This window comes from Pyrus communis, chromosome 6 (assembly GCF_041283825.1).
Source record: "Pyrus communis isolate YQ-2024b chromosome 6, ASM4128382v1, whole genome shotgun sequence".
NCBI lineage: Eukaryota > Viridiplantae > Streptophyta > Magnoliopsida > Rosales > Rosaceae > Pyrus > Pyrus communis.
This window is the reverse complement of record NC_142570.1, coordinates 17,861,193-17,874,735: the sequence shown is the minus strand read 5'-3', so window position 1 is coordinate 17,874,735 and position 13,543 is coordinate 17,861,193. Positions and strand designations below refer to the sequence as shown.

Sequence of the window (13,543 nt, the reverse complement as noted above, 5' to 3'; positions counted from 1 at the left end):
CATTGTTGTAACGAGGACGTACTCCAATCACACTAATTGTAAAGGAACCTCGTAAATTTTGTGTCTTATTTTATTTATTCCACTACACACACCGTCAATTTTACAACAGGTCCAATATTTAGCAAAGTTGACGTGGTCCTCATCAAAGCAAATATAAGATACAACCACAAAAGAATGAAACGGCAAGTTAATCAAAAGAAATGATAGCACCAACACTTTAAGAAGCAGTGCAAGATGACAAGATCTAAAAACAGTGAACAACCACTATTCAAAAACAGTGAAATGCACTATTCAAAAACAGTAACTAATATTTTCAGAATCAGTTGTAAATAATATTTACTTTTTGAAAAAGTTATTTTGTAGACTAGCTAATGCATTTGTATATACACCACAACCTGAATACGACGAGGCATACATAGCCTTCCAAGTTTCCTACCATCCTTTCCATCGTTAGTTAACTTATTTTCCTTTGTAATACTTTGTATATCAATAAAAGTTTACGTGTACACATTCAAGCAAGTATCCAATCTTAAGTAAGTTTTATTTCTTTCTTTAGTGTGTTTGTTTAATTAGACTTCCAATCTAAAACTGGAAAGCATTATCGTAGTTATATTATTAACATGCTAAACTGATGATTATACTTTGGTCGAGCACTCTGTTATAGTTGAATGTTTGTCATACAAATAACTGGACATTAACCAGGATACCTCTGAGTTCTTCATACCTCTGAGTTCAGCTTTTAAGACCTTATACATGCATTGTGAGTGGTCGTCATGCTAAAACATGTCGAGTTTCATGTGCAAGGCTTTATGTCTAGTTGTTATAATGGTCATTGATAGGAGCATATTTATGCGACTTAAATGGCTTGTTCTCGTACATTTACGTTATGTTTCTTTAGTTATTTTGGTACTTTAAGCTATTTTCGTGTGTTTGTAGGTCCAAAGGGCTAAATGAGCAAAAAGATGCATTTTGGAGACTTTTGGAGCACTTTTGGGCTAAGGACGGATAGCTTATGCTTGAAGCCAAAGTGTTGGACGAAATTGAAGACCTAATTGGAGCCAAAGTGTTGGAACCTTGTTCTCTTTAGTTTTAGGACATTTAAACCTTTCCTAATCCCAATCATGCCATGCATAACACACATCCATTCTAACACATTGTCATTGCACATGCATTTCCTTCATTAGTTAACCCACATGCACTTATCACTTATCATCACCACATATCATATCACTTAACCACTTATCATATCATAACCACATATCATATCACTTATCACTTATCACTTAACATATCATCCACCTACTTCACCTACAACATCCATCCACTTCACCTACAACATCCACTTCACCTACAACATCCACCTACTTCACCTACAACATCCACTTCACCTACAACATCCACCTACTTCACCTACAACATCCACCTACTTCACCTACAAATGACATAGCCATATGTTCCCTCCACTACTCCTATAAATACCCTTGCATTCATTCATTCATGAAACATCTCATTTTCATACACAACACACCACAAACACATCCCTTTCTCTCTTAGCCGTGAGTCTCCCTTAGAATCCAAACTCCATCTCTCCATTTCACACACCACAACTAACACAAACACTTCCCCTTAGAATCCAAAACCGTGAGTCCCCATTCCACCATTCCTCATCCATTTCCATAATTCCCCAAACCTCACCTTAGACCTTGTGCTACAACAACGAGGAAGATAAGAGGGCCTAAACGTTCATACAATTCACGTTTGAGTTGTTGGAATGTTTACGCGTTTCTTTGATTTCAATGTTTAAATTCAATTCTCTTTGTTTTGTAATATGAGGAATGGAAGAGAAGAGTGCCTAAACGTTCATACAATTCAAGTTTGAGTTGTTGGAATGTTTAGGTGTTTCTTTGATTTCAAAGTTATGAGGAACTAAACCCTTTTTGGCTAGGGGTGATTTCAATACCATGATTATTTATGTGATATGAATTGATGAATTCCGGTTATGAACTCTTGATTCGTGAATGCAATTGGCTTAACTATTTGATGATTAACTTATTTGTGTTTGTTGATTGAGGGTCGACACTTAATTAGCATGCATGAATATGTGGCTAAAGTTTAAGGAGGTTTCACATAATCGTTACTAACTTATACTTGAAAGTAGTAAAGGTCGCTTGTCACGATCGCGTTAAGTTTAATTCTTAGCATGAGTAACATGATGTCATAGTTGCAAATGCTTTGTCAATGCTTATGGTTTTCATTATTCTTAATGATCTTCGATTGTATCTCTATTATGATGACATGTAGGGAACTTTTGAGAATGTTTTGGGTTGTCGAATGATGCCATCCAATCCAATAATATAAGGAAAATCTGAGGGTTAACTAGTGATGTCACGGTTAATTTGGGGCATTGTCGTTCATAATTCAATGAAGGAATAACTGGAAATTGATTCATATGCATAAATATCATGTGTAGAGAAAGAACCCTTAGCTAGCTTCCCATCCATTCATTTCCGTCAAATCCATATTTACAATTTGTTTTGTTTCCAAGTATTCATTTTAGTTTAAATTCGTCCAAATCCAATTCCCCCCTATTTCGTTGAAGTCTTAGTCTTAATCTTTCTTATTTTTAGTTTTGCTTTCTTCGAGCATTAAATAGTGTTTTATATTGTGTTTTTATGTTTTTAAGTCAATTTAGAAGGTTTTAGCAAGCCCTCCTAATCCCCGGTCTAGAACGATCCCTCACTTATCCATTCTACTACAATTGTCAAACGAGGGTTTAATTTGTGCGCGTATAAATCTCGCATCAAATTTTGGCGCCGTTGCCGGGGATTAGCAACTTTGCTAATCCCTTGGTTCTTTTCTTTTTTTTTGTTTAGTTGTTTTCGTTTTAGTTTCTAACTTAGTGTTGTTTTCTTTGTTTGTTGTTACTTTTGATATTTGATTTAGTTCTCTTTCTTTGATTTTAGGTACTAGAGAAGTAAGATATGGATTTTGCTAGCATTCAAGCTCAATTGGCAAATCTTACTTCTAAATTGTTGCCATATGCCGAAAGGACCACAATGCAGAGTGTCCCTACATTTGGTGCTTCATATAGGCAAGGATTTCAAGCCAATCAATGTCCACAAAGAGATGGGAGGGATCATTCAAACTCTATATGGTGGGAAGATCAACAAGTTCAACGTGAAGCATATTGGCAACCATATGAGGAGTTCTATTCAAGACCTATGCAGCCACCACAACTTCATATGCAATATGCTCAATTAAATTCAAATTCGCCAATAGATTATATTCAAATTCTTAATGAAATAAATTCTTTGGCGCAGGGGTCACAAAATCAAGCCAAGGAGGCTCAACAAGAAGCATATTGGCAACCATATGAGGAGTTCAATACAACACCTATGCAGCCACCACAACCTCCCCCACAACAATTCCAATCAAGTTCAAGTATGTCCATGGATAATGATAAAAATTTTCAATTACTAACCTCTTTGACGCATGACGAACAAAATCAAGACAAGAAGTTGGGTAAATTGGACGAGCAATTTGGGCAGATTATGGAGTTCATGAAACAAATTCAAGAGCAAAGTGAACTTTCCAACTCAACTATTGAAAACTCGAAGGAAGATTTTGAAATCCATAATGCTATCACTTTGGGAAGTGCTATGGAGGTTGGAGCTGACCTAAAAATGTCCAAACATAGCCTAGAAGTGGATGAACAGCTGTTAATTGAGGAGGAGAAAGAAGACATGCACACGGCAAGGGTAGAACAACCCTTGCCGCAGCCCCCTAAGCCCTCTAAACCACCCACCACCAGTAAGGACGTCCCAATTCCATGTTATTCTGATGTTATTCCACCCAATGTCCCTTTTCCTAGCAGGTTTTTGATTCCCAACCAAGAAGAGAGTAAAAAGGACATCGTGGAAGCCTTCCCAAAGGAGCAAAATGCTATTCAAATTCTTGGTGCAACACAGCAAGTTTTAGATGGTGTTGAATTCTTCAAAGGACTTTGTACACCAAGAAGAATGATTCAAGAGAAGGTAGTGGCTGGAAAAGATGTAGAAGGCATCAAAGAGGACATATTTGAAACCACAATTCCCAAGGAAGTTGGATTTTATGACACAGGACAAGTCATAACTTTCGAAGGGGTGTTTATTCTGGAGTTCATTTTGGAGCACACAGGTAAGCCGCCTCCCCGAATTTCAATTTTCTTTTATACTAACATGTGGTTAATGATTCAGGCACCCAATCTGGAATTTAAACTATTATCGGATCATTTCAAGTATCACCGCCCATTCAAAGATAAATTCCATGCCATTTGATTTTATTTATGTGTAAAAAAAAAAAAAAAGATACTAAACATGGAGAAAGGTGGAGCTTCACAAAGGTTGTTTACGTGAAGCCCCACTACGAGGTGCAGAAGCGGAAGGCGCAGAAGCGGGAGGCATAGAAGCGGGAGGCATCGGAGCGGAAGCCATCGGAGCGGGAGGCATCGGAGCTAGAGCATTCCAGGCCTCAATACTTGGCCAAGCGCTGGATGACCCAGGAAAAAGGTGCCTCTGGAGATAAGACGCAAGCCTTTGACGGTCATTGTGAATTCGACCCTCAGATTCTTGCAGCTCATCAAGCTTCCTCTTCATGCCCGTCGAATAGTTGTTGGCAAGTACGTGCAAACTTCTATTCTCATGCTTAAGCAGTTTGATCTCCTGCTTGAGACTTTCCACCTCTGCCATCAATGATTCCACCTGACGGGAGCGGGCAAGCAGGCGTTGGCCCATGTTGGACACAGAACTCGCACACTGAACACTAAGTGCGAGGGACTCTTGAACGGCCAACTCATCGGACCGTCCTGACAGCAGCCTACTATCTTTTGGTGTGAGGAGGTTCCTAGCTACTATTGTAGCTGTTGTGGCGTCCTGCATCACAGAGTCTTCACCTGAAAGAGGACCGTTAGAAGATAAGAAAGAAGGGCGCCATACGTTACCTTGACGCGGCGCGCCCGTATCACTGCTAAGGCTCAATTCCAAGCTAAGGTTCGATGAGTTTGCCATTTTTCAAAAGTGTTCAAAGAGAAGGGATGGAGTTAAATTTCAAAGGGCCGGAGTCAATTTTCAAGAATGGGAAATCTTCAGAGTGTGTTTGTTGTGGTGATCGATAGCTCAATAAAAAAGCCAAGGCGACGCGTCCACCAATTCAAAAAGCCAGAATTTCCGGCGTAATTTAGGCGACGCTTTCTCGGCTTTTCAGAAGGCGCGTTCAACTTTGTCAAAAGATTTCTTCTTTTCAGACAACACGTGGAGGCCATCATCGCAACTACACATCTTTAGCCGACAAGCGCAAAGTTCGGCGACGCTTTCTCAGCTTTTCAGAAGACGCGTGCAGCTTTGTCAAAAGGAGCCGCATCTGCACTACCACGTGTCGTTCAGAAAGCGAAGGGGCGTCGTTCAGAAAGCGAAGGGGCGTCGTTCAGAAATCGAAGGGGCGCCTGCTCAGAAATCGAAGAGGCGTGTTCAGAGATCGAAGAGGCGCCATTATTTCAAAAAGCCGGATTTGCGGGATCAAAACGTTTGTCGACAAAGGTAAAAAGTACCACCACTTGATATTATCTCTATATATGTCGACCTTCGTCTTTTATGGCAGGGCAAACCTGAAGAAAATGCCCAACTCTCCCTCACCTCTGAGGGCGCACTCCCAGCAAAGCCTTTCGAAATACTCAATTCTTTCTTCTTCCCCAAAGATGATACCAGATGCCTGGAGTACATATGACCCAGGAGGAAGCAGCACAACAAATACATGTGCTGATTCATTCACCGCTTCTTCAAAAGCAAAGGTATCTCATATCATCAAGGTCAAAAGCAAAAGTATCTCATATCATGCTCTTTCCCTGTCTTTTTCTTTGTCCTTGTTCTTACTCGCATGGCAAAGTAAAAGAAGCAATCAGCCGGCACTTGGAGTCAGTCTTCCGATCTGGAGCCAACTGCCTGGAATCTATTCCTGATTGCTTACCTAGCGTTGCTCTCGAGTAGTCATCTTCAACGGTTGATACACTTCCGGAGAAGGGACCACTTCTGCAAAGGGGAGCGAGTAAGGCAAGTGAAAATGATACATTGAAGCATGTGGAGACAAACATAGGCTGAGTTATCCTCCAACCCTTTTCAATACGAATTGGAAAGATTGAACAAAGAAACAGACCAAAGGAGTAAGCTCAGACCTTCGGGGGAGACCAAAAGAATCCTGCTGTCCAGTTCAAGAGTAGCACAAAGGAAAATCAACGATGGGAGGAGCCCCTGTGGAATCAACAACATCAAGCCTCAATGAAATCAACAAGGAGAAGATGGAATTTACATTCCACAACCAGATTTGCGTCTCTAAACTCTTCTCTTTGTTATTTACATTCTGCCATGTTTAGTATGTTTAAATGCTTTTTGTGTGTTTACTTATGCTTTGTATGATTTTAAGCTTAAAACATTGAGGACAATGTTTGATTTAAGTGTGGGGGTAACTAATGTTGTTAATGCAAATTCGTGGGATTTTATCGCCCATAACTTTAAAGGTTGTTCCTTACTGTTTTAAGGTGTTTTTAAGATGTTTTAGAGTGTTTTAGTATGTTTTGTTTTTATAAATCCGAAAATCACATAAAAATTTGAAAAACATGTTTTGAAAAACCTAAAAAGAGTGTTTTGAGTCGTTTTTGTGTGTTTGTGTCTTAGGGTACCTTCCAACACAATGATGAGGATTTGGTTTGTAATTGCATGACTGTTAAAGAGAATTATAAACATGGATGAAAGTTTGATTTACTCTTGGTATATGTTTGGTTATGGTTATAATGTATGACTTCACATGCAATCATAAAAGAAAAATTCGTTTTTGTAACATGCTTGAAGGAAGGAACTCAACCAAACGCTACAACCCTGTGAGACTCGAGCCATTACTTTCTTTGGAGAGTTATTTTCTGTGATTCTTTGTTTTCTAAAGTTGTTGCATGATCTCATTATTCCTTGCTTGGTTGCTACTTAGAATGCAATTGTATCATGATAGAACTAAATGCTAGAACTTATATCCGTTTCATTCAAAGCATGTTATTGATTTGCATAACACATATTCAAGAAGAAGTTGTGTAGTGACCACCACCATAGCCAAATAGCCTTACTTCCCATACTTCGTATATGTTGTAAGTTTTAACCCCGTTGAGCCTCGTTTTGCCTTTATTCCTTGTTTACCCACATCAACCCTTACCTAGCTTAGAGTAGGACTTTCCTATACCCTTGTTCTTAAAGTTTAGTGAGCATGACTTAAATGAATTCCTTTTGAGTTACATTATGCAAGAAAATGAGTGTGGGGGAGTAAAAGTTTGTTCTTACGTTTATATGTATGTTTTGAGATTTAAAAGAAAAAGAAGAAAAGAAAAAAAAAAAAAAAAAAAAAAAAAAAAAAAAAAAAAAAAAAAAAAAGGAGTGAAAATAAGTAAGAATGAACTCACGAGCGTTGATGGTTGAAGAAAGGGTCCAAAAAGTTGAATATGGCCCTAAGTTTTGTGTGATTTTCCCTTGGGTGTTCAAAGTTGACTTCTGCGTTCTTAAGGGAATTCTAAGTGCCTAATTCAATACTTTGCTCACTATTGCTTTAAGAATGTTTGTTTATCCTTCACCTTTCATTGTTAGCCAATACCCTAGCCCCGTTACTACCCTTTGACTTCTATATTGAGTGTTATGTATTTCAATTGTGGAGTTTGAACTTGGTATGAGCTTATGGTGTCACTGGTTCTCGCGTCTAAGTAGTAGCATTCCATTCATGAGATCATATCTAAACATGCTTATTAACTCCAGAAAATGCTTTCCTTATTATAACATATATGAGTGTTCGTCTACATGTTTACATCAATCTTCTCACATATACCTAGTGTAGGGTGTGTAGTCAGAAAATCTGTGTGAAAAACGAGAGTACATCTAGTAAGAAATTGAGGGAATTCTCTAAAGGCATGTTACTACATTTGAAATGTGTTTTAATTGCTTAATTGTGAACTAGTATGTGGTGACTATGATTAAGAATGTACTTAAGTGTAAAGATGGCTCAAATCTGTGAGAATAATGATTTTTAACTTGTCATGTGCATTGGAAGTCCCTGATACGATTGTTGGAAGGTGTAGGTTGTGTTTTGTTCTTTTTGTTTTGTTTTTCTGTTTTGCTCGAGGACTAGCAAAAGCTAAGTGTGGGGGTATTTGATAGGAGCATATTTATGCGACTTAAATGGCTTGTTCTCGTACATTTACGTTATGTTTCTTTAGTTATTTTGGTACTTTAAGCTATTTTCGTGTGTTTGTAGGTCCAAAGGGCTAAATGAGCAAAAAGATGCATTTTGGAGACTTTTGGAGCACTTTTGGGCTAAGGACGGATAGCTTATGCTTGAAGCCAAAGTGTTGGACGAAATTGAAGACCTAATTGGAGCCAAAGTGTTGGAACCTTGTTCTCTTTAGTTTTAGGACATTTAAACCTTTCCTAATCCCAATCATGCCATGCATAACACACATCCATTCTAACACATTGTCATTGCACATGCATTTCCTTCATTAGTTAACCCACATGCACTTATCACTTATCATCACCACATATCATATCACTTAACCACTTATCATATCATAACCACATATCATATCACTTATCACTTATCACTTAACATATCATCCACCTACTTCACCTACAACATCCATCCACTTCACCTACAACATCCACTTCACCTACAACATCCACCTACTTCACCTACAACATCCACCTACTTCACCTACAACATCCACTTCACCTACAACATCCACCTACTTCACCTACAACATCCACCTACTTCACCTACAAATGACATAGCCATATGTTCCCTCCACTACTCCTATAAATACCCTTGCATTCATTCATTCATGAAACATCTCATTTTCATACACAACACACCACAAACACATCCCTTTCTCTCTTAGCCGTGAGTCTCCCTTAGAATCCAAACTCCATCTCTCCATTTCACACACCACAACTAACACAAACACTTCCCCTTAGAATCCAAAACCGTGAGTCCCCATTCCACCATTCCTCATCCATTTCCATAATTCCCCAAACCTCACCTTAGACCTTGTGCTACAACAACGAGGAAGATAAGAGGGCCTAAACGTTCATACAATTCACGTTTGAGTTGTTGGAATGTTTACGCGTTTCTTTGATTTCAATGTTTAAATTCAATTCTCTTTGTTTTGTAATATGAGGAATGGAAGAGAAGAGTGCCTAAACGTTCATACAATTCAAGTTTGAGTTGTTGGAATGTTTAGGTGTTTCTTTGATTTCAAAGTTATGAGGAACTAAACCCTTTTTGGCTAGGGGTGATTTCAATACCATGATTATTTATGTGATATGAATTGATGAATTCCGGTTATGAACTCTTGATTCGTGAATGCAATTGGCTTAACTATTTGATGATTAACTTATTTGTGTTTGTTGATTGAGGGTCGACACTTAATTAGCATGCATGAATATGTGGCTAAAGTTTAAGGAGGTTTCACATAATCGTTACTAACTTATACTTGAAAGTAGTAAAGGTCGCTTGTCACGATCGCGTTAAGTTTAATTCTTAGCATGAGTAACATGATGTCATAGTTGCAAATGCTTTGTCAATGCTTATGGTTTTCATTATTCTTAATGATCTTCGATTGTATCTCTATTATGATGACATGTAGGGAACTTTTGAGAATGTTTTGGGTTGTCGAATGATGCCATCCAATCCAATAATATAAGGAAAATCTGAGGGTTAACTAGTGATGTCACGGTTAATTTGGGGCATTGTCGTTCATAATTCAATGAAGGAATAACTGGAAATTGATTCATATGCATAAATATCATGTGTAGAGAAAGAACCCTTAGCTAGCTTCCCATTCATTCATTTCCGTCAAATCCATATTTACAATTTGTTTTGTTTCCAAGTATTCATTTTAGTTTAAATTCGTCCAAATCCAATTCCCCCCTATTTCGTTGAAGTCTTAGTCTTAATCTTTCTTATTTTTAGTTTTGCTTTCTTCGAGCATTAAATAGTGTTTTATATTGTGTTTTTATGTTTTTAAGTCAATTTAGAAGGTTTTAGCAAGCCCTCCTAATCCCCGGTCTAGAACGATCCCTCACTTATCCATTCTACTACAATTGTCAAACGAGGGTTTAATTTGTGCGCGTATAAATCTCGCATCAGTCATCCGACTATTTAACCGCAAGACCTTACTCTTTGAATTTGGTATCAGAACCAAGTTTAACATTTTAATAGTGTAATTATAATAGTAAAGTACCTTGAGGACGGAAGTCATCAACACAACTGATATCACTTTCTTGTTCAATTTGTATGAATACTGTATAATATTGTCCTCGTAGACTCTGTCAACCACAATCACCAAGAAATTATTGTCCTAGACACCCAACTATAAGTAGCATAAAGAGAAGATTATCATATATTTTCAAAAGAATTAGCAAGACTTTAAAGAAGTAGAAGTTTTATCATGGTTATCTTGAACAACCTTTATTTATTAATAAATATAAAAATACAGAAGTGTAGCATAACGTATTAGAAGCAAAAAGAGCAACATATCATACTTTAGAGACCTTGAGAGAAGAAAGAGAGTTTCTAAGAAATCAATCAGGCATAACCTTAGAAAAAGGTAGACTTTAGTTTATGATAAATTAAATTATCAAGATCAAATTTCATTGTTACTTGTATAACAAAGTACTCGTTCATTTCTTTGAACCCAATTAGATGTCTTAAATATTTTCGATTTGGCTAATATTTTGTAAGGATGATCTATGAGGTACAACTTAAAACATAGATGGTTCGGATCGTTAAAGTTCGATATAGTGTGGACCCCATAACCAATCCCCATTTTTATAAAAAAAAATATATATATAGATTCCTTCCCTTAAAGGCTTCGCGAGCACGTGTGTGTGTGTCTCACCGTAAAGTTGAGAAAAATTTGTATACATTGAGTTGTTTATTACATCCAATGTCTCTCTTGCATATATTTGTATACACCTCTTGAGCCTGCAAGTGTACTTGTACAAGTCAAGCCTGCAAGTGCCCCTGTATAAGTCAAGTCACATGCATTGGCATGCATGTGATGGACACCTATTCTCTAGCATTGAAAATGAAAATATTTTTAATCTACCAATCCTTTAGCTTATAAAATATTTTCATCTGCCAATGCTTTAGCTCATAAATTTATTGGTTTAGTTTTATAAATAATGTGTACTTATTAGTTCAGTTTCATAAATAGTGTATAGAAAATAATACAGTTTCATAAATAATACCTATTTCTTGATCCAATTTCATAAACAGTGTATAATAATTGGTAAAGTTTCATAAATAGTATCTCTTTATTGATCTAGTTTCATAAATAGTATTCACCTGTTTGTTCAGTTTTAGAAATAGTGCCTAATTTTTTATTTGGTTTCATAAATAGTGTCTACTTGTTGATCCAGATTCATCAATAATGTTTACCTATTGGTCCAGTTTCATAAATAGTGTCTAGTTCTTCGTCCAGTTTCATAAGTAATGATTGGTTCTTGGTTCAGTTTCATAAATAATGTTTCTTTTTTAGTCTAATTTCATAAATAGTTTCCACCTATTGGTTTTGTTTTAGAAATAGTGTCTCATTTTTTATTTGGTTTCATAAATATTGTCTACTTATTGATCCAGTTTCATAAATAGTGTCTCCTTATTGGTCTAGTTTCATAAATATTGCCTAGTTCTTGGTCCACTTTCACAAATAGTGGCTTAATTCTTAGTCCAGTTTCATAAATAATGCCTAGTTCTTTGTCCACTTTCATAAATAGTGGTTTAGTTCTTGGTCCAGTTTCATTAATAGTGTATAGCAATTGGTACAGTTTCATAAATAGTGTCTCTTTCTTGGTCTAGTTTCATAAGTAATGTCTCTTTCTTGGTCTATTTTTATAAATAGTTTCCACCTATTGGTTTAGTTTTAGAAATAAAGTCTCATTCGTGATTTGGTTTCATAAATAGTTGCTACCTATTGGTTTAGTTTTAGAAATAGTGTCTCATTCTTGATTTGGTTTCATAAATATCGGTCCAGTTTCATAAATAGTCTCCTTAATTTAAAGAGGATTAGAATGACATACTCTAATAAAAAAAAAATATATGATCAATAATAGTACCATTTGACAACTTGACAACATAAACATCTAGACATCCTACTAGTATACATATATCCCAGATTTTACTTAATTCGTTCTTTTAAATATGGATAAAATAACAAAGACTTGTAACTCAGTTGGTTAAAAACATTCACATTTACTCTCGGAATCTTGAGCTCGTCCCTCAATATCTATAGTACAAGAAAGAAAAAAAGATAAGGTAAAAGTTATAATACATGCATGATTGTGTTTACTATTTGCTATAATTATACAAGAGATCTATGTCTTTGTGATTGTAAGGTGGCGTCAACTCTGGCTCTCAGGAGATTTTCCAAGGCAGCGGATTCTTTAGATGACAGAAAACTTGAAGAGGTAACATGGATTCCATCCATGTTAATTTTCACAAACAGACCCTTTCCGCTGGTTTCAACTAGTTTACCATTAGGAGCTTTGTTTTGGACATTTTCGGAAGAGCTTTTGTTGCTTGCAAGATTCTTCCCAAATTATGATCGAATTGGAGGCCAACCCACAACTTGAGCAGAAGCAGTTATGTTTTTATTTATTTATTTTTTTGGAATAATAAAAAGAGAAATAATTAGCAGAAATTAAATTTTCACTAATTAATTCATACAAAATCTTATACATAAATTTATACAAAACATGAGGAGAAAATGTTGTAAATGTTTGCAGGGCACAAATAAGAATTAAATCATTACAGAAATATGAAAGAACTTGTAAATTTGCATATAACAAAGTTTATAATTGCAATAAAAGACATTAAGAAATAAAGAATAATGTAATACTGTAAGAGATATATAATATCTATGCATTGTTGAAGTAGATTTGGTAATTAAGAGACAATGACGGAGAAACCAAAATTGTGCATGAAAATGGAAGAACAGATGGCATGCTTGGACAGACCAAAAAATCAAGGTATCATCAAATCTTGACAAATTATATTCAATCTTTTCGATAGCCTCTACCGAAATTATGAATCAAACGTTGCCTATTGTCTTCCAAATCACAATGCATACTAAAAATACGAAATCATTAATCCAAAAGAAGATTTCAAATTTCAATCAATACCCATCTTAGAAAACAACAAAATATCCATACCCAATTCTCAAAATTCAAAATTTCACTGATATATTCAATCAAATAAGCTCAAAAACAACAAAAATAAGAAATTTATAAGAAAAAAATGGCACCTTTGGAAAAGGGGCACAGAGGAAACCAAAGAACTGGTCAGGTGGTTTGTTATTGCAAAAGAATAATCTGATTAGGAATCATCTGAAACTTTGTTCAGAGACAACAATCTGATGATATCTCTCCACCTGTCCCTATTCCATGATATCCCTTACAGAGATGGTATGCGTATTCGGTGGTTTTGA

The 13,543-nt window shown here is 36.3% G+C and overlaps 1 long non-coding RNA gene across 1 annotated transcript; it reads right to left on the bottom strand.

The window, feature by feature from the left end:
• Nucleotides 1-12,193: 12,193 nt before the first annotated feature.
• LOC148696371 (uncharacterized) lies at nt 12,194-13,460 on the bottom strand. The gene is made up of 2 exons (XR_015963651.1): nt 13,361-13,460; nt 12,194-12,684 (listed from the first exon to the last, which is right to left on the bottom strand). It is a non-coding gene; the product is annotated as an uncharacterized LOC148696371 (long non-coding RNA).
• Between the last annotated feature and the right edge of the window lie 83 nt (nt 13,461-13,543).